The 21,852-nt window shown below is 37.8% G+C and overlaps 1 long non-coding RNA gene across 1 annotated transcript; it reads left to right on the forward strand.

Moving 5' to 3' along the window:
- Positions 1–1,050: 1,050 nt before the first annotated feature.
- LOC125613605 lies at positions 1,051–20,781 on the forward strand. Its single transcript, XR_007344174.1, has 4 exons — positions 1,051–1,075; positions 1,750–1,884; positions 9,627–9,717; positions 19,826–20,781. It is a non-coding gene; the product is annotated as an uncharacterized LOC125613605 (long non-coding RNA).
- The last annotated feature ends 1,071 nt before the right edge of the window (positions 20,782–21,852 follow it).

The following is a 21,852-nucleotide window of genomic DNA, read 5'->3' on the forward strand; positions in this document are numbered from 1 at the left end:
AAGTTCCATCTATTTTCCTACAAATGACATAATTTCTTTTTTTCTTTATGGATGAATAAAGCTCCACTGTGCATATATATATTCCACATTTTTTTTTATCCATCCATTCATTTGATGGACAAGTAGACTGGTTCCATAGTTTGACTATTGTGAGCTGTGGGGCTGTTCTCAGGGGTATGTGTGTATCACCGTAGTGTGATGACTTTAATTCTTTAGGATAAATACGGAGTAGTGGTATGGCTGGGTCATGACTGGTTCCATGCCTAGTCTTTTGAGGAACCTCCATACTGATTTCCATAGTGCTTATAGTAATTTACAATCCCACCAACAGTGTAAAAGTGTTCCTTTTCCTCCACATCCTCTCCAGTACCTAAGGAAAAAAAAAAAAGTGCGTGCTGGTGGGGTGGGAGCGTCTTATGAAAACTGAAAGGAGATTAGTAAAAAAAAGTGATCAGGGAGAGTGAGGAGGGAAAGAAAAGGGTGAATATTGGGGAGTGATATTGGCCAAATTATATTGCTACATTGTGTGCATGTATGAATATGTAGCAACAAATCCCACCATTATGTACAACTATAATGCACCCATAAAAATAGGAAAGAAAAAGTTACACTTAGAGACAATTGGAAATATGAATACCAACTGCATATTTCATGCTATTTTAGGTGTGAAAGTGATAGTACAATGAGTTTAGAACTATATAGTCAATAATTGAAGATAGCATTGAAGCCAACATTCCCAGTTCTTTTTTTTTTTTAACTACTAATTAAGATCAGAGAGAGAGCAAACAGCTCTGAGCACATTCCTAGAGTGAACAGAAAGGCCCTTTCATTCTTTCATTCAGCCACAGTGTAGAGAAGCCATCATAGTTCTTATGTAATACTCTTTAACATGCTGGAGATAAGTCAACCATGGAGCTGCTCAAAGTCTATGAGAGAAGAGAGTAAACAAATATACCCCCAAATAAATGATTGGTCATCTACTAATAAGTGCTAGACAGAGAAATAAAACAGGCAAGGGTCAAGAAAGGGAGAGTTTTTATTTCACATCATGCCAGGGAAGGCCTCTGGTAAGCAGGTACTATTTAAGGGTAAAGATCTGAAGGACACACAGATGTGCCAGTACCTGGGACCTGGAGATTTGGGGGCACAGGGAACAGCCAGTGGGACCTGAGGTGGAACCAAGGCTGGGTGATCTGGGAGGGGAAGAGGTCAGATGGGGCTGGAGAGACAAGAGGAGAGTGGGATATCTGCCCAATTTTTGGCCCAATGCTCCGGGGCCCAGAACCACAAATATACGGAGCACTGGAGGAACCCAGCAACCCCATCAGGGTAGTGCCCAGGACACATTGTCCATCAGATCCCTCATCAGACAAACCAGAGGGAGCGCAGGGTTGGATATCTGCGCCTCCGCCAGAGCAGTACTAACTCCAGAGATGGGAGTTCAAATCATTCCCACAGGGGTGAAAGGACCTCTTCCCAAAGGAACAGTAGGCTTATTATTGGGACGCAGCTCTTCTACTCTAAAAGGACTTATGATAAGTCCTGGGGTAATTGATCCCGATTATGAAGGTGAAATAAAAATTATAGCCAGACTGCGGCAGATATCCTAGGGAGACAGGGCACGTGGCGCCTGCAGAACCCCCCCAGTTCCCACTGCTTCCTCCCTGGACAACCCCACAGTCCAGGATGACACCCTTTCCTTTCTGTTTCTTGCTCATTTCTTCTGAGCGACCTTTTGCAATTCTCTAGGCTAAGCTGAGCATCGCCAGATGGAGTTTCAAGTGGTACCAGGCTGCTGACTTCCTCCTCAGTTGCATCATGCACTTGGAGTAACCTGGTGATTTCCTTCATTCCTGTCATAGACTGGGAATCTTTAAGGAACAGGTAAATCTATTTTATCCCTCAGATCTTGTGTCAGATATCAGATTTTTCTTTAAAATATGCAAAATTTTAGTTGAATGGAAATGTTAATTTCACTTGGAGTGTTAAGTACATATCCATATTTTTAAATGTTTTTTTTTTTAATGTTTTATACTGCACTCCTTTAGTGAGTTGGCCATAGTTCTACATGAAACCAGAAGGGTCATTAGACCGAATGATACAATAGTCTGGTATATTCATGTTTTACAAAAAATGTAAAAAAGTCTCTCCAGTGTCCCTATATTATGTTGTGTATAAATCCTAAGCAGTAGAAAAGTTAGCAATTAAAAAATATGTCTTTAAAAGACAATTATTCAGTATATTGAACTGGTACTTTATTTTTTAAGAAACCAAAATTTAAATTACTGCACTTAGCATCATCGTATAATTAACTTAGTTGCATTCTTTTTAAATAAAGATTAGTGTATGGATAAATTACACTGCATTATGTTTCGTTTCTTCAATCTCGGTATTGAAAATATTTTAAAAATTCTATGCACTTCTTTAAAAATTCCCATCATCTCTACTATTCTACATGTGAAAGATCACTAGACACACTGATTAATCTACTAGCTTATGATTTTAATTTCCAGAAAAATGATTAGCATTTCTTAGCTTTTTATATTCAAACCACAAACACAAGCCCTTTTCAGAGGTCTTCAATGGCAAGTAATTTAGGCCTAATATTTTGCTACAGTAGACTGCAGTCTTGTCTATGTAACTCATTTAAAATATTCACTCTATTATCGTTAAGGCTTTGTTTATAACACAACTCAATTTGTTTGGAATAACAGCATGAATGACATATCTTAAAGAGTTCTTTTGGTTTTTATGTTTTTGTGATTCCTGTTATTTACTTTCTATGACTTGATTATATGAAAATGCTGAATATTATTTTTAAAAAATTTTTGCAATTATTTTATTTTGACTAACACATATTAATTAAATGTATTAATGGGCTTGGTGTGATTTTTCCACACATGCAGACAGGGTACACTGTTGCTATATAACCTCCTTATCTCTTCCTACCCTGCCCACCCCTCCCTACCTACAGTAATCGATGCTATACATCAAGGTCCACATTCCCTAGCTTCCTTTTTAAGACAGTTCATGTGGCACCTGTCTTTCTATGTCTGGCTGACTTCACTGAACATCATGTCCTCCAGTTCCATCCATTTGCTGCCAATGATGGTATTTCATTCTTTCTGGTGAGTCACACTGTGTTACATTTTCTTTATCTATTCATCTGTTGACGGGCACCTAGGAGGTGACTTAACGATTGTGAGTAGTGTGGCAATAAACATGGACACAGAGGGGTCTCTTTGGTATGCTGACCTCATTTTGTTTGGATATACACCCACAAGTGGGAGAACTGGGTCATATGGTAGATCTATTTTTAGTGGTTAAGGAATAGCCATACCTTCTCCCTAATGGAAGTACTAATTTGCATTTCCACCAACAGTGTTTGGGTTTCTTTTTTTCTCCCCATCCTCTCACATCATTTTTTTAAAATATAGTTTTAGTTGTAGATGGGCACAATATGTTTATTTTTTTATTTACTTATTTTTATGTGGTGCTGAGGATCAAGGCAAGTGCTCTGCCACTGAGCCACAATCCCATCCCTCACATCTTGTTTTGATGGTAGCCATTATAACAGGAATGAGATGATGATACCTTATTATAGTTTTGATCTGCATTTCCCTAATAGCTAACGCTATTGAGCATTTTTTTTGGGGGGTATACTTATTGTCCATTTATTGTCTTTCTTTTGAGAAGTGCCTAATCAGATAATCTGCTCATTGGCGATTGGATTAATTGGCTTTTGTTGTTGAGTTTCTTGGGCTCTTTACATATTTTGGATGTCACCTCTTTGTCAGAGTAATAGTGTACAAATATTTTCTCCTATTCTGCAGGCTAATTGTTCAGTGTGTGTGTGTGTGTGTGTGTGTGTATGTGTGTGTGTGTGTGTGTGTTTTAATACCTTGGAAGAATATTACATGTATTAGAAATATGGCTTCCCCACCGAATTTACTGTAAAGTTGATTGTTTCCTTTGCTGTGTAGAAGTTTTTAGGTTTTTGTAATCCTATGAGTCTATCTTTGCTTTTGATTCCAATTTTTGGGGAGTTACATCCCCAAAACTCATTTGCTGTACCAAAATCTTGAAGTGCTTCCCCTATTTTTCTTCTAGAATTTTCAGGTCTTACATTGAGGTCTATGACACCTTATGAGATGGTTATGTCAGTGGTGAGAGGCTGAAACCTAGTCTTATTCTTCTGCGTATGTGCAGTTGATTTTCCAAGAACTGTTTTTTGAACAGGCTGTCCCTTCTTCATTTTGTGCTTTAGTTACCTTCGTCAAGAACCAGTGGCTGTAGCTGTGTGGGCTTATTTCTGGAATCTCTAGTCTGGTCTATGGGTCTATGAGTTTGTGAAATGCCAGTCCCATGCTTATTTGATTACTATGGCTCTGTAGTGTCTTAACATCAGGTACTGTGACGCCTCAAGGTTTGCTCTTTTTGCTCAAGATCTTTGGTTCTTCTGGGTACTTTGGGATTCCACATGAATTTTAGGATTCCTTTTTCTAGTTCTGTGAAAACTGACTGTCTGATGGTATGAATGTTGGTGAGAATTTTATTGAATTTCTAAACCACATTGTGTAGTAAATACATTTTAACAATACCAGTTCTTGTAATCTGTGAACATTGGTGGTCTTTCTATTTTTGTATGTGCCTTCTTTAATTTCTTTTGTCAGTGTTTGGTAATTTTTATTGTAGAAGTCTTTTGCTTCCTTGGTTGATTTTATTCCTAAGTATTTATGTTTTATAGCGATTGTGAATGGGATTGTTTTCATGATTGTTTTTCTCAGCAAGTTCATTATTGATCCATAAAAATACTATTGATTTTGTACGCTGATTTTTCATATTGTAGTTTTGTTGGATTCATTTATCACTTTTAATACTCTTTTGGGGGGACTCTTTAGGTGCTTTTATGTATTGACTCATATCCTCTACAAACAAGAATAATTTGACTTCTTCCCTTCCTATTTGACTTCTTCCTTTCTATTTTTTTCTCTTGTCTAATTGCTGTGGCTAAAACTTCTAGTACTATATTGAGTAAAAATGGTGAGAGTGGTTCCCTAGTCTTATTTCTGATCCTAGAATTTATTAAGCTTTTTCCTATTCAAATACTGCACACTACTGACTAAACTGAATTGGTATGCATTGGCACAATCTTAAATTCAGATAAACATATTTATTACTGTGTTAATTACTTTATTCCCTGTTTTCCAGAAGAAGCATAAACTCATGTACACCTTCATTAACGAGATAAACATTAAATATATCAAACAGTGCTACTTGGAGAAGAATAATAAAGGTGACTATAATACAACAACATTTCCATTATGTTCATGGAATGCATTCATGGCAATATGAATAGCCGAGGATTCAATCTTTTCTGAGTGCTTTTAACAAAGTCTTTATGAAGATTAGTTTCCAGGGGAGAGAAGATGATGGATTAGGAAAAGGGTACATTTCTCAGCAATTCCTTAGTTTCAGACTTAAAAAGCGGGAAGACGGCTCCTCAGCAAAGTCGGTTACTAAGGGGAAGAACTGAAATTCAGTGCTAGTCAGTAAAAGAAACCACAGAGACCCAGAAAGTCAGAAACTTTGAACATAATATAAGAAGTAATATATTACAGATGCACCAACTTGGCTGCTGAGGGGAGGGGAGTGCAAACAGAGAGAGAGGAAAGCAAATGGGGTTAAAATGGTGTGGGGCAACCAGTGGGGTAGAGAGGAAGTCTGATCTTAATGGACCCAGAGTCAATTGGGGAAGTTGTTGAGTGAAAAGCAAACCAAAATCTCTAGGTCCATAGTGGATAGTTGGGCAGGAACCAGGGTCATTGTGTGGGAACAATTATAAGCACCATGTACCTGTGAGCAGAGTTGAAACATTGGAAACTCATAAAGTAAGTTGTCAGTGGACCCAGCAGTCACCTTCTGTGGTCCCCAGAGTGTGCCTGGACCAGTTTGACTGAAATGGGTGCAAAGAGGATTGTGCCTGGGCATCCAGGCTCTGGATACTAAGGCAACATGGCTCCTTTTGCTGCTGGTGTTCCATAAACACTCTTGGGAAGATGCCAATAATGGCCAGACAAGAGCGGCTGGTGAATGTGAAACCTGTGGGGTTTAGACTCTATACCCTAAAAGCAGAATTTATGGAAGGCCCCTGAGATACAGACATCCAACAGAGATTAGCATCTCCCTAGCAAAAGGAGGTGTGAATCAAATCTCAAATGCCCACCAAGAGAGTTCCAAATGTCAGCCAAGAGCAACACCCAAATACTGGAACTTCCAATTGATATCTCTGCAGTAACCCAACTACTGGAGCACGCCTCATGTCAGCACCCTGCTCTGTTCCACCATATCCAGGGAGACAGGAAGCTGATAGCTGCTAGGATCAGCTTTAGCTCCTGGCCTCAATGAGTGGTGGGGTGAGGGACACAAAGACATTAAATTAACAACTCTAACCTCTGGCCCAAGGGGCAGAGCCCCAAAATAAATATAAGAAATGAAAATCCATCTTTGCATATGGTTTTGACCACCTCAGCAGAAACAAGCTCTTTCTCATTAAAGTATTTTAATCTTTTATTCTTAATTTTTTCATATTCCCAATTTTTATTCTTTTTATTTACTTTTTAAAATTTGATTTCATTCATTTTATAATTTTATAAATGTTTTCTTATTTTGCAAGGTTGTGTGTGTGTGTGTGTGTATTCTCATTTGTCAAAGTTTTTCTGTGCCAGCAATTTCTGTAAATCATTAATATTTCTTAAAGTCTAGCTTTAAGTCTACCTTCTAATAATTAAAAATATTAGAAATTTAATTCTCTTATTTTCTCAGAATTTTAGGAATGTTTTATTTATATGTTTATTTATCTCTACAAACCAATCCCAATAGAGTTTTTTTTTTCATTTAAGAGATAAAATAATATAATTTATGAAAAACTTCCAGAGGTAGGAAGGTAAGCCCATTGCTTAAGTAGAGACAAAGAACAGATGCAGGCCAGAACAATTTCCACTGTAAAATTCAGCCACAGGTTGAAAGTAAACACCAACATAAAAAATCACATCGCTCCACACATGAGAAAGGTATTCTTTCCAACGAGTACAGACAATTAAAATCAATTTGAGATCAAAATACATAAAAAATAAAATGTCTGAAAGCTAGATTCTCCTGTCTCTCCACTAACAGGGAATAGAAGTCTATCACCTACCAACAGTGATCACCAAATAGTGAGATCAGGGGTCGGCGACTAGTGGGTCCATGGGCCAACTGTCTATTTTTTCTTTCTTTCTTTTTTTTTGGTACTGGGAATTGAACTCAGGGGCACTCACCCACTGAGCCACATCCCCAGCCCTATTTTGTATTTTATTTAGAGACTGGGTCTCACTGAGTTGTTTAGGGCCTGCCTTTGCTGAGGCTGGCTTTGAACTTGCTATTCTCCTGACTCAGCCTCCCAAGGGGCTGGGATTACAGGCGTGTGCCATGGTGTTTGGCTACCACTGCTATTTTTGAAAGACACACAAATAAAAGATTTAACACTTTAATACAGTTGAAAGTGAATAAAAATAGTATTGTGGGACATGTACATAAGAAATTAAAATTGTAATAGCTATACTTAGTGTTATTGGCCCTAGCCATGCTTGTTCATCTACACATTGTCTGTGGTTGCTTTTGATTATTATTATCTGAATGTTTGTATCCCCCCTCACCCCGACCCAATCCATACGTTGAAATCCTAACCCCCAAAGTGATGGTTTGGGGAAGTGGGGCCTCTGGGAGGTGATTAGCTCAGGGAGGTGGTGCCTTGCTGAGGACAATCAATAACCTTGAGAAAGAGGCTGATGGGAGATACCCCTTCTACCAGGTGAGGACCCAGGGAGAAGCCGTCATCTGTGTACTAGAAAGTGGGCCCTCAGTAGGCACCTTGACCTTGGGCTCTCCAGCATTCGAAACTTTGAGAAACATATTTTTGTTGTTTATGAGATACATTGTTGATGGTACTTTGAGTAGCTATGTGTCATCACTAAATCCAAAATACTCCCCTAAAAGCTGATGTGTTGAAAACACAGCTCAGTGCCTCAAGGTTCAGAGGTGGGGCTTTTAGGGAATGATTGGAGCAGGAGGTCTCTCTCCTCATGGATTAATCCATTGCTAGTTGAATGGACTACTGGAAGGTGGGAACTAGTTGGAGGAATAGGTCTCTGGGGTCATGCCCTAGAAGGGCATCTTTTCCCTGGCCCCATTATCTCTTTGTACTTGCTGGCTGCCATGAGCTGAGCCGTGTTCCTCTTCCATACTCTTCCACCATGCTGTGCTACCTCACCTCTGGCCCAGAGCCATGGAGTTGGCTGACCAAGGCTGAGAGCTTAGAAACTCTGAGTCCCAAATAAACTCTTCCTCTAAGTTGTTCTTGCCAGGCACTTTGGTCACAGTGATAAAAATCTGACTAACACACCATCTAAAAAGATCAAAATAGCACTACCATGGCAGAGTAGAGTAGTAGCAACAGAGACCATATGGTCTCTGAGCCTAAAATATTTACCATCTGGCCTTTTACAAAAATAGCTTGCCAGGCCTTGCATGAAACCATAACATCAAATCCCAATCATTGTTGCCATCAATGGAAAATAGCTTGTTGGTTATGTAAAAATCAGAAACAAAATCAAGAAAAGAAACTTAGTGCAGGAGAAAAAGGACTATGGAAAGAGAATGAAGAGTGCTATTGCCAATACTCTGAAACAATTAAAAATGAACATTAATATTAACAGTATTAGCATCACAAGCCTTTGTGGACCTACTTACCAGTCTTTGTAGAATTTTTCTGTGAAATTACCTGGGAATGGTACTTTTATATGACAGTGCTTTAATAACTGTTTTTCTAGGTCTGCTTTGGAAATTCCTCTATAATCACCATTTTTGCTATGGCCAATTGTTTAAGATTACATTTTCATGGAAAATTGCACATTTATCTTGATTTTAAAAAATATTTGCTTTGATTTGTAAAAAAAAAAATACTAGTAATACAGACTTGCATGTGTGTATGTATTTGTGTGTGCTCAGAAGTGTCTCTCAATGGTTATTTCTAGCTTGTTACTTCTACATTTGTGCTTGCCTTTAAAAAACAATTAAATTAGCTATTTTTTTGTTGTTGTGGTTGAATATTTTCAGGAACCACTATTATTATTTCTACTGTTTATCTGATTTCTACCTCATTAATTTCTGCTTTTATCATTATAATTTTTCCCTTCATTCTATTTTTTTGGTCAACCTTGTGTTCTTTTTTCAAACTTTGTTAGAAAATACTATTCTGTATTTTTTTATTGATGTATTTATGTATGACTGTGCATTTTCTGTAAATCTGTACTTTATCCTGTGATATGTAGTATTTGATATGTAGTATTTCCATTATAAGGGTGTTCCAGAATTCCTACAATTTCATGGTCCTCCCTTTATCTGAGAGGATTTTTTGTAAAGAATTTTAAAAATTTTAGGTAAAAGAAAATAATTATACATGCCTTGGTTCTCTGTTTTGGATTTGGGGGGTTTCCTTAATTATTTTCTCAGTTTGGGCTTCTATTCCATTTCATAATGATAATGGACTATTATTTGTGTTTTGTTTGTTTGTTTGTTTCACGGAGACCTCAGAAATCGTGGAGCAGAAGATGTAAGCCAGGTCCACAGAATGAATGAGCATAATAAAAGTGTTGTTTTATATCAATGAGTTTTCAGGTAATTTCTTATTTTTGTAATTTATAGATAACTGGGATATGATAGGACATCGAGAAATCTTACTTTATGATTTTAGACTTAAAGGTCCCTGGCAATGGATGTAATATTAGAGGTCATAAGATCCAATCAGACATTGAATGTTTGAATCCCCTTTAAATGAAATTGCTGGTCATCCTCATATAGACCCTAGGCAGGTACCTCCATGTCTGGCAGTTTCCTGATTTAAAAAGCCTTCATATTCAGCCTAGTACTTTTTTTCTTCCTGGCTTTAGCTAGTAGGACATAATATAAAAGAAAAAAATTAGGAAGACTGAGAAATCACACATTAATATAGACCAGACCCAGATTTTCCAAAAGAGATAATGTATGTAATTGTTTTCTGGTTCAGTTTTTCTAACATTTAATAGAGCCAGAGTAGGTGTAACAGCTTTTATACTTTCTGCTTTTAGCTTCTGTTTTCTATAAGACAAAGACAATTTCAAAATGGTACTTTGTTCGGTATACAATTTATCAAATATCTGGCAGTCAAAAATAGCTAGTCAGACTGACTGATTTTTTTCACTGTTATGAAAGCATTTCTTTGACTAACAAAAGAAAATATTAGGATTTATATGACTATGTTCTTTTGCCTTTAATGAGGTACAAAAGTGCCATCTGTTTCTATTATTTGTGCCCATGGCTGGCTACTGACCTCGATGTCCAGAATAGGTAATTGGTGAGTCATAGCTGTGCTTCTATGGAGTTTATAAATTATTTAGTGATTAGCTGAGTTTTGTGATCTAAGGATTAGAAACTGTTTTCAAATGTCCATCACTCATAAATCTTGGTTGGGGTTGTGTTTGGGGATGACAAAACTTCCAATATCCTGAAGGCTTTGGGTCCAGTCCTGAATTCATCTTAGCTCTCCACTTCTGGTGTCATTTCCACCCTTCTTAGGAACAGCCCCCAGTGACTTTCTTGAACTTAAAAAGCCAGTTTTGAGGATCGATCTCAAATTCTCCAGGAATTGACCCAAATATCATGACTGAGATGGGTCCCCGTCTATAATAGACCGTTGTGACTCACTGCCAGGCCGGACTTGTCAGTCTGTATCCCCCAAGAACTGAAAAATCCTGAAATGACATCTTCAGTTTGAAAACACTGAACTTACATCATCTGATGCTGATAAAAACATTTTGGAGAATATGCTTTTAAACCTTAACTTTTAAATTATATTTTAATTTCAGTTTTCCAGTACCATTATTATTTAACAATAAAATTTGGGAATTTTGACAGCACACACACAAAAAAAAGAAAAAGAAAAAAGAAACAGAAGTGACAGATTTAATCAGTTGGAAGATAGAAAAATTAAGAAGTTGCATCTAGAAAATTCAAGGGAAACAACTGGAAACTTCTAAAATAAATGAATTGAGTTTTAAAAACTTGTTTTAACATCTATGCTACCTATAGGTAGTGGGTATATATGGGGGAAAATAAGTCTCCTTTTATAATATTTCTTAAATGTTCAGAAAAATGGAATTATCTCATCTTGTTCAAGACCTATGAGAATAAAAGTCTAAAATTTTACCAAGAGAGAATTATTGAATAATTTTAAATAATTCTTTATATTATCTCATATAATGTTGACTAAAAATTTGGTATGTACAGTGTTACTCTAGTTATGTTAGCATCAACTTTATGAATAAAAATGTGACCAAAAGGAGGTACAAAAAATAGTATTTAATATTAGTTTTGTTGTTATTTTTAGTTCAAATATTCTTGCATTTCCAAAAATTTTTGAGTACATATTGTATAATTTGAGTTAAATTCTAAAATTTTAAAAATAATGTTGAGACTTTACTGTAAAAAATATAAATTCCCTTAAAATTTGGGAAAATTAATTGCATTAAAATTAAGTCAGGGTGTGACCATTTCTAAATTCTACAAGTGATGGTGCATAAAGTCATTTGATTTATAAGAACTAGAAAGGATTTATTCTCTTAATGCAACCCTTTTTTATTTTAAAGAAAATGCAGGATATCATATTGTTTCAACCTCAACTATTTTGGGATATGCTTCTAACGTATAAAGAATCTTTTTTGAAATAATACCATAATATTATTATCACAGATAAACATTTAACAATAATTTCTTAATATGAAATATCCAGTCAGTATTCAATTTATGAATCATCTCCAAATTTTTAACATTGCTTAAGTCAGAATTTAAATAGGATATATGTGTGGCAATGGTTGATGAGTCTCTCCAGTCTCTCTCGTTTGGTAGTGCTTCATCTTTTTAGGACTCGAATTTTATTTACTGGACAAACTAGGTCTTTTAACAGACTTTATTCCATGTAGATTGCTGAGAGCCACAGCCGAGTCTGTATGGCCCCTGGCATTTTGCCAACAGTATTGATTGACAGTCGAGGCATTACTATCTGCCTCTGCCGCTACTTTTGAGTTCTCGCACTATTTTAGAGTTCTCATGGGGATTTCCGGGGATTCCCCGAGAGTTCCCATTGGTTGGGGAAGTGCAGGAGGAGGGATTTCCGGGAGATATATTTCCGGCTGGGGGTTCCTGGACCAGCCACAAGGCGTTAGGGAGGATTCCCCGGGAGCTGTGTGAAGTGTTTTCCTGCAGTTCAAAAATAAAGTTTGTTCCTGCTTCAGTGGCTCGTGATTTGTGCCCAGCCAGAGTGCGGTAGTAGATTGGTTGGATTCTGTTCATTATTAAAGCCCTATGTTTTGTTTATTAAATCTTTGTATTTTCCTGTGCATTTCAAATTACTTTTCTGTAATTATTTTAAAAGGTGTTGAAAAGTTTTGACATATCCATCATTAGGATATGGGATATCTTTGTTTCTCCTTTGAATCTCAGCTTGTTTCCGGTAGAATCTAGCAGATGTAAGGCTGTGATATTTTTCAAGCCAATCAGAAAAACAAACACACAAATCACACAATTTACACCTGGCTTTCTCTTTTGGATTCTCACTCCTGGGCAACCATTCCCTACCAAGGGCAACCTAACCTTACATTCCATATTTCCTAGGGACTTATGGTAATGTCTGGATATTGGTTGTCACAACTGGGAGCGTAGTACTTCTTTCCATCTAGTGCCTGGATAGGGATATTGCTTAACATCCTACTATTTACAGGATAGAGATTTCTAGTACAGTCTTCCAGCCCAAAATCCAACTGATTCTGGAGTCAGCCATCTTTCTCTAAGGGAAGTCAGCTGCTGTGTAACAAGAACGAGTATTTTGATACCGTCATACTGAAGAATCCAGTTGTAGATTTTCTAGAAAAGTCTCAGAAAAGCTCCCAGGTAAGAGCTTTCAGTTGTCAACTTTCAGCTATATGAGGGAACTAAACATTCATTCCACCTGAGTCCTCAGATCACTACTGCTTTAGCTAAACTTTGCTTGGAACTGACAGAGTCCAAGTGAGAAATGCCCAGCCACGTCCTTCCTGAATTCCTTGCTCATAAAATTATGAGAGAAATAAAAATGTTGTTGTAATCCACTGGTGATTGGATTGAATTGTCATAGAAAACTGGAGACTGAAATTAATCATTACTTAGATTCATTCAAACCAGGAGTTGTAAAATGGCTATAATTCTTTCTTTCTTGATTTATTAATTGGAATATTTTATAAAGAAACTTCTCAGTTGACTACTTGATTTCATAAATTAAGTTTGCCTAGAAAAATCAGTATGACTATTTGACTTTACAACGTAGTAAAACTATCAAGTTTTTAAAAATAAGACAATAAAACTGGGGAAGAAAATGTTGAAATGAATTTTTGAAACCAAGAAGGGGTTGATAGGTATCTTAAAAGACAATAGTTACATTGATGGTTGCCTGTTCAACAGTTACAATAGAGGGCAGATATCAGTGGATGATGGCTTGAATTTACTGGAAGGAAATAATTACCATACTAGAATTTTATATCCATGAAAATATCCTTTGAGAATAAATGCAAAATACTGGTCCAATTCAAATTAATCATTACAATAAAAATACTTTGAGGTTTTTAGTAGTTATGAGATTGCCACACGATTTTCTAGCCAAAGAAGAAGAGTTTCACTGACATCAATGAGGGGCCAGATGACTGTGTTATACCAATGTGAAGAGTCACAAATGACCACACTAACACTGGGCTTGACCTACAGTGTTCCAAGGAATCTTCATGTTCCTTTTGCCCCTCTGTGACCAGAAGTAAAGAACTAAATTCCTGAGTCAAATGTCTAGAAATCGTCTCAAGATTGCTTCTGAACTCACCTCAGATTGTAACATAAGAAAATAGTACATTTTAAAAGTGTTACTCTCCTGGACTTTGAGAAATTGTTTAAAAACAAAACAAAACAAAACAAAGATTGATTTCTCAAATAATGCAGGCACTGACAAGTAGTGAGACTGACATCAAAGTCTGGAAACTGTGGAAATTCAAGTTGTTTGGTACCAATTCATCTGATATACTGCTACCCGGTGTAAATTGAGAGGCAAATTCCTATCTATTGAGAAAGTAGCTCTTGTGTGGGAAAAAAAAATCTTAGTGCATGTTGATTGCTGTTGATAATTTTGGCAAGATAAAGTTAGAAAGAATTGGGAGGTTTTACTAGCATTAATAACAGGAACAATTGAAAAAATCCAGAAACAGGTTTGGAAAAGCTGTTTGTAAATCTGTTCTAAGAGTTGGCATTTTAAAATATGGCCCCCTCCCAAAAAAAATACACAAACAAACAAACCCCACCACCAAATTCTAATCAAACTTCTAATTCAGGTTACAGATCAAATTAAGATGTGGTCTTTCTACCTGTTTATTCCAGATGGTCTTATGGACACCATAATTCCATCAAGAATGGAAGTTGTGGGGTTTTGGAAGCAAACAAGACTGGAAAGAACATTGGTGGTCATTGTATAGGGAACCCTAAGTAAACAGAACTAAGCTTTTGAAAAAAATTGTATTGCTGAAGAAATCATGAGCCTCAACCCCAAAAGTCTTGAATTTGGGGGACATAAGCTACATTTGAAACCCTTGCATAAGCAGGAAATGGGCTATACATATCTTACAGGACCTGTTTTCTAATACCATTTCCAATATGCCTAAGTAAGAAAATTGAAAGTGAAGAACATGGCAGAAGAAGAAACAAGGCTTTAATGCCTAATGGACATGGGTTTTCCACCAAAAGAACAGACTGGTCTAATTCTGAAAATTCCAAACCCATGGCCTTCATAATGCCTGACCTATAGGATTTCTGCCACCACCTACTGCTCTGTTCCTTCCAGATTCTTTTTCTAAACCATAATCTTTACTCAATTATCCTATCCCTGTGACACAATGGCCTGTTGAGTATAAACAGAGTGGAAGATAACTCTATTTCTTCAGACATCGGTTTCCAGAAACAGAACAATGTACATGACAGCTTGCTATGATTTGCATGTGAAATGTCCCCCCAAGACCCTGTGCTAATGCAAGAATGTTTGGAGGTGAAATGTTTAGATTATGAGAACTCTAAACTAATCCATGGATTGATTTATTTGATGGATTAATAATTTGAAAGGACTTCGTTGCCGCAGTCCGGCTGCAGCAGAATAATCAGGGGGGGGTGACGAATAACTTGTGTACGTTGATACAGCAGGAGTGGGAGCCGTTTATTGCAGGACAGGAGCAGTATTTATACATTCCACACAGCTTATCTAATTAGCATAAACTAGATACATCAGTCAACCAATCAGGAATCTCTACACCTAATGGCTCGCTTTTGTTACTTCTCAAACCACTCCCTCTGGCATTTTGCCAGGCACCATCCAGACTTGTTTACGAACTTTAACATTCCCCTGACAAAATGCCAGGTGTTATTTTGACTTGTTTACAGACTCTAACACTTCGTGGTTGGTAAATGAAAGTGGGGTGGAGCTAGAGGAAGCTGGTCTGTAGGACTGTACCCTGGAGATTTTATCTTGTTCCCCTAGCTCTTCTTTTTCACTCCCTGGTTCCTGTCACAGATGAGCAGCTTTCTCCATCCACACCCTTCTGCCATGATGTTCTGTCTCCCTTCATACCCAGAGCAAGGGAGTCGGCCAACCAAGGATTAAGCCTCTGAAACTATGAGCCTAAATAAAGCCTTTCTACTCTAAGTCATTCTTGTCAGGTGTCTTGGTCATAATGATGACCAAGAGAAGGAGGTGCATGAACCAGACCACAGAAGTCACCACGATTAGGGTTCACCTTTGCAATGGCGGTTGAGAGTGGTTCTCTGCAGTCCTCAGTTAGACATATCTCTTCATTTTTTTTAATTGGTTGTTCAAAACATTACAAAGCTCTTGACATATCATATTTCATACATACATTTGATTCAAGTGGGTTATGAACTCCCATTTTTACCCCGTATACAGATTGCAGAATCACATCCGTTACACATCCACGTTTTTACATAATGCCATACTAGTGACTGTTGTATTCTGCTACCTTTCCTGTCCTCTACTATCCCCCCTCCCCTCCCCTCCCATCTTCTCTCTCTACCCCATCTGCTGACATATCTCTTCATGAAGGTTGACTTAATAAGCAATTGGATAATTTGAAAGGCTTTCCCCCATTACAGACAGACAGTATTTCAGTTGAAATGCAGTTGGAAAATGGAAAAACTTGAAGACAGACATACTGATGCAGCTTGATATCCATATAGTTGAGTGAACTTATTTTTTAAAATGATAAAAAAATTAGTTTAATTATCACTAAGAAAGTTGAAGTTTTCTATTTTCCCCTTTTAGCCCTTTGTGCTACCATTAGACTATTGTCAATGAGTCATCATAAGCAAAGCGGACTGCAGGTGTTGATAATGATCACTTATACATTATCACACTGTTCCAAAGCTACACTTTGATACTTGTTCCAGATTTAGCTATTTTTATTTTAATTGGTACTTTTAGAGATTTGGTACCTATCCAGCTGGCATGGTCCAGCAGGTGAGGCAGAGAAATAGCACTTTTGTCATGGTTAAAAAATGAAAGTAAATTGACTAGCATCTATCAATGATAATTTGAAAGAGGCCACTGCTTCTTTGTTGACTCATATATTCAGAAGATAATGGCAGAGGGTATTGTCCTCTGGGAAGACTTGTACTCTTAGCACACAAAAGAGATATTGAAAACACCCACAAAATAGCATGAAGAGCAAATAAGGAGCATTAATATAGTTTAATAATTGTTGATTTTGATGTTTTATCTATCACTAATAAAATTAACATTTATTGGTCCAATCAACAGACCAATGGTTGAGACATAAATAACAACATAAAAATAATGTATTTGTTTGCTAATCATTGAGGAAATTTGCACATTTCTTTTGTATTCCCTCTAACAAGCTCTTAACACTGGTCCTATGCCTAAATGAGTATCATGTTTTACCCAAAATCTCAATACATGAATCTTGGAAATAATAGTCATTCTATACTTACTTGTTGATGTTGCATAATCTTTAATTCAGAAGCAACTGATATGTTTTATTATAATATTCCATAAAGCATTTGTAGGTCATTCACCATGAATTTCAATAGTCTTGCTTCCCAGTCATTTCATTTTTTGTTTGCTTGTTTGTTTGTTGGACTAGAGGGACTATATTCTCTGATCTGTTAGTTTAATGGGAAATTTTTTTTCATATAACTGTTAGCTCCATTTCAGTCCCCAGTACTTTCCCTTTCCACTCCCCTCCTTCTTCCCCCAATCCTCTTCTGCTAATCTGTTGGTCTTCCTTTTATTTATTTTACAGTTATAGTTATATATAGAATTGGAAGGTGTTGTGATGTATTCATACATGTACACAGCATGATTCTGTCCACTGCCCTCCCCACTTCTCCTTTCTCTCCCCATCCCTCCCTCTTAGGCCCTGGCCTCTACTCTCCTCCCACTTCTATTTTTGAGAGACCCTCTTTTGTTATTTTTCTCTGTAGCTTTCACATATGAGGGGAAACACTTGACCCTTGACTTTCTAAGTATGTCTTATATTTATACTACAAGGACTATATTCTCTGATTAGTTAGTTCACTAGAAATCTTTGACATATCACTGCAAGGGGATTTTTACTGCTATTCTTTCTTCAATCAGTTCCAAACACTTTAGTTTTTAAAACTATAAATGTCCATAAAACCTAAGAAGGTAGAATCTGACTGATCCAAAATAATCCCATACTATTTTTCTTTATATTATTTAGAAATTGTGCAGATAGATTGTTCTTATTAAAGAACTTTGTTGCTATTAGGATAAGAAACTTGAGACCTTTTTGCTGACTTCCTTTCATTAGCGTAATCAATCAGAATTATAGTTTGAATTCAAACCAAGGGAGAATACTATGTAGAATTAAAGAATGAAGGCCAGGGTTGTTGAACATTTAGATGTCAGAATCTGAGATGGAACAATGAGAAACTCACAAATTCATGCCTAGCCATCTTTTTCTCTCTCTGTCTGTCTCTGTGTGTGTGTGTGTGTGTGTGTGTGTTTAAGGACGCATGTAAGTTGAATATTGACATATACACATACATGATTATATGTAACATTGAATATTAAATTCAATATGGAATTGATGGCAGTGTATATCCAGTATTGTAGGTTGAATTTTGTCTCCCATGCAGATATGCTGAAATTCTAACAACCAGTACTTGCAAACATGACCTTATTTAGAAATAAGGTCTTTGCATTAAAGTAAAATGAGGTCATTAGGTAGACCCACGATCCAGCATGATTGGAATCATTGTAGGAAGAGGAGACAACCCAGAGAGAACACCACTTGACATCAGAGGCAGATTTGGGTTCAGCAGCTGTAAACCAAGAAGGGCAAAGAATCACCAGCAAAGTACCAGAAGCTAGGAAAACACAAGGAAGTATTCTTCCCCAAAGCTTCCAGAGGGAGCATGGTCCTGCACATACCTTGATGTTGTATTTCTATATATGGAAGATAGAAATACAACATCAAGATATATATATATTAAGCCACCCAGTTTGCAGTCCTTCATTACAACAGCCCCAGGAAACTGACCCATCTAGCTGCAAACAGCTGAAAAAGAAAACTAAGTTTTTCAGGTGGTTAGTTAAACATGTGAAACCAGTTCACATTTTGATAACACCTTTGGTCCCAACAACTTATCAAAGGTGGGTAAAATATAAAACAAGAAATTTAGAAGGACAATGCCCTCCTCGAATACAAAGGCAACATCATTTTAAGCAGAAACAAAAAAAGAAATGCAAGATTGTGCGCAGAGTAGATGCTATGACATTTCTGAGTTTGGGCTCTCAGTAGGCAGAAGTTTTCAGGACATAAAGTGCATCCTCAAGAAAGGCACAGATTTGACATTTGTTACTTGAAGTCTAGAGCCAGTTACAGTTCCTGGTGAGAAATAGAATAGATAGAGTTATGGCCTCATGACCAGGAGATGTGCAAAACCACCCCCAAAAGAAATGAAGCTGAGAAAGTCAATTTTACCAAGCTTCCAAGGGGCCAGACATGCTTATTTTGTAACCACCATTTTAGAGAAGAGTAAAGGCACAGGGCTAGTGGACCCCTGTCTGTCTATACCACAGTAAACAGCAGGATGCAAGCTCAGCAGTGCAAACAGATGCAAAGTTCTTCAATAAACTAATGTTAAACAAAATTGGGGGTGGGTAAGTGAATTTGCCATAACTAATTAGGGTATTTTCCAGGGTTACAAAAACAGTTTAACCTCATGAGACCCATTACTCCAGAAATCTCACATAAAAAAAATCAAAAAAGACAATAAATCATATGATGACAAATGCTTAACATGTCTTTAACAAATTCCCAAACTCATTTGTTTGTTAGGGTTTGGATGTGAGGTACACCACCTCCCCTCCGGAAAAAAAAAAAAAACTCACATTGAGCAATGTAGCAATGTCCAGAGGTGTCATGATTAGACTATGAGGAGACTCTCCAACAGTGGGTTCTATTAACCAGGTGATTAATCCCTTTGATGATTAATGATTTAAGTGTAGATTGCTGGTGGAGTAGTCAACTGTGGACAGGTGGGGAGTGACTGGAGGGAGCAAGTCACTGGGGACATCCTCTTTGGGTTATATTTTGTCCCTGGCTCCTCACTGTCCCTCTCTGCTTTCCAGCTGCCATCAGCTAAGCCACCTGCCTGGACCTCACCCATCCACCATGATGTTTGCCTCACCTCAAGCCCACAGCAATGCAGCCAGGCAGCCATGGACTGAACTTCTGAAACCAGGAGCCACAATGGACATTTCCTCCTCTAAGCTGTTCTTTGTCAGGTATTTGGGTCAGAGTGACAAAAAGTGGACTAGTACATCACACTTGGTAACTCACAGGTAAACTGTACATTTTTTTTAACTTCTCTAACTTAATTTTAGCCACATGTCCAATTGGGACAAGAGGAGCTAGGGTGTTCACTGTGGAGACACTTGTGTAAACTACTGAGGAGAAAGACAGCAGGGCAAGATGGCAGAGCAAAAGTACCCTCCCCATGTCCCTGAGGGAGACGAATCAGGACAACAAAAAGAAGATATATTCTGAGGACAGAAAGAGAGGAAGAACTCTGGGAACAAAAACAGAAGTGTCAAGAAATAGCATGGAGAATCAGAAAGGGAAATCAGGACCAAGTCTGAAGCAATTCGTCCTGACGGCTCCCCAGCTGGGGTGGGAAATCCTATGTCACAAGTATAGGTAGGTAAACCAGAGGATGCAAGCAATCCCGGTAACAACCGCAGCCTGGCATCCTAAGTGCAGGAGAAATCAGTGGTTTTTACAAGATTTAAATACAATTTGGTGATTTGATCCCAATGTGGCTCCTCCTGCACAACAAACTAGCTTTAGAGAAGAAATTCATAACATTGCTCAACAAACTCTCAGAGTACTAAGAAGGAGCTGTCCAAGGCCCTATAGTTAGGTATTAAACTTCTTTGGGGGCCCCCCGAAGACCTGAACCAATCTCACGGCAGCCCAGCTACACTGACCAGGAAGGAGCTGGCTACAGGACACATGTGGCTTGGGCCATGTGTGAGACAAACCTTATGAGAGGTTCAGCAGTGTGGGGCACAGCCATGATGGGTAAGGGAGAGGAGGGCACAGCGGTTGATGGTCTCACCGTCTGTAATAAGGGGTGAGGCCAGTTCTTTGTGGTTTTGCCAGGGAACAAGGTCTGAGAGTTTCTGCTCACAATTCCTTGGGTCCTGCATTCTCCCCTAGTGCAGGCCTCAGCGTTTGCTTGCTGCTCCAACTCAGAGTCATTCAAGGGACACCCTGACTTGGTCAGTTGAGGGTCCTTAGGCTCACAGATGGTAGACCTCTGGGTTGAATATATGCCTGCCTCCATATGCCTCTGAATATGAGTAGGTGAGAAGGACTTGCTGTAACCCCCAGTTGGCCAGGCCCCATGGCGTGCAGAATGAGGGCCTGCGGAGCAAGTTCATGCCAGTCCCCATGCCCAGGTATCAGCCACTGCTCAGCTGGCAAGGGATTCAGTGGCTCTAACATAGCCATGACCCTGGGTGTGTATACAAAGTTTCTGGAGAGAATATGACCCCGGTGTGGTCATGGATCCTGTAGCCTGCCCAAGGACAAATGCAGGGAACTGCCTAGTACCTCTTCAACTTGTCTGGTACAAGTCAAGAGAAAACACAGCAGGCATCAGCTATGATTCACTACACACCCTCGCATACCTGACAGCCTCCAACCTTACAAGACCTCAAAAGAAGTAATTCCAAATACTTCAGCTGGAAGGAGTTTCTGACTTAATTATTGCTCTGTTTATTCTATCTTCTATTGTTATTACTATTTTCATTTCTATTCTTTATATATATATATANGTTAAATATTTATATACCTGGAAAATATGAACACATTTAATATACAAAGAAGAGTAATAGTTCCACAATTACTATTGATGTTTTTACATTAATCAAATTTACCTCTTAAAGAAATAACATTACAATATTGCAAAATAAAAATTGTTGTTTAACCATAGTTGTATAATGCTTAATTCCGTCAAGATTACTTGCTCGAAAAACTTATATATATATATAAGTATATATATTTATTTAATGGGGTTTAAACTCAGGAGCACTCTACCATTAAGCCACATCCCCAGCATTTGCTCTTGCTAAGGCTGGCTTTGAACCCATGA

The sequence above is a fragment of the Marmota marmota genome, unplaced genomic scaffold, assembly GCF_001458135.2.
Source record: "Marmota marmota marmota unplaced genomic scaffold, marMar, whole genome shotgun sequence".
In the NCBI taxonomy this organism is placed as follows: Eukaryota; Metazoa; Chordata; class Mammalia; order Rodentia; family Sciuridae; genus Marmota; species Marmota marmota.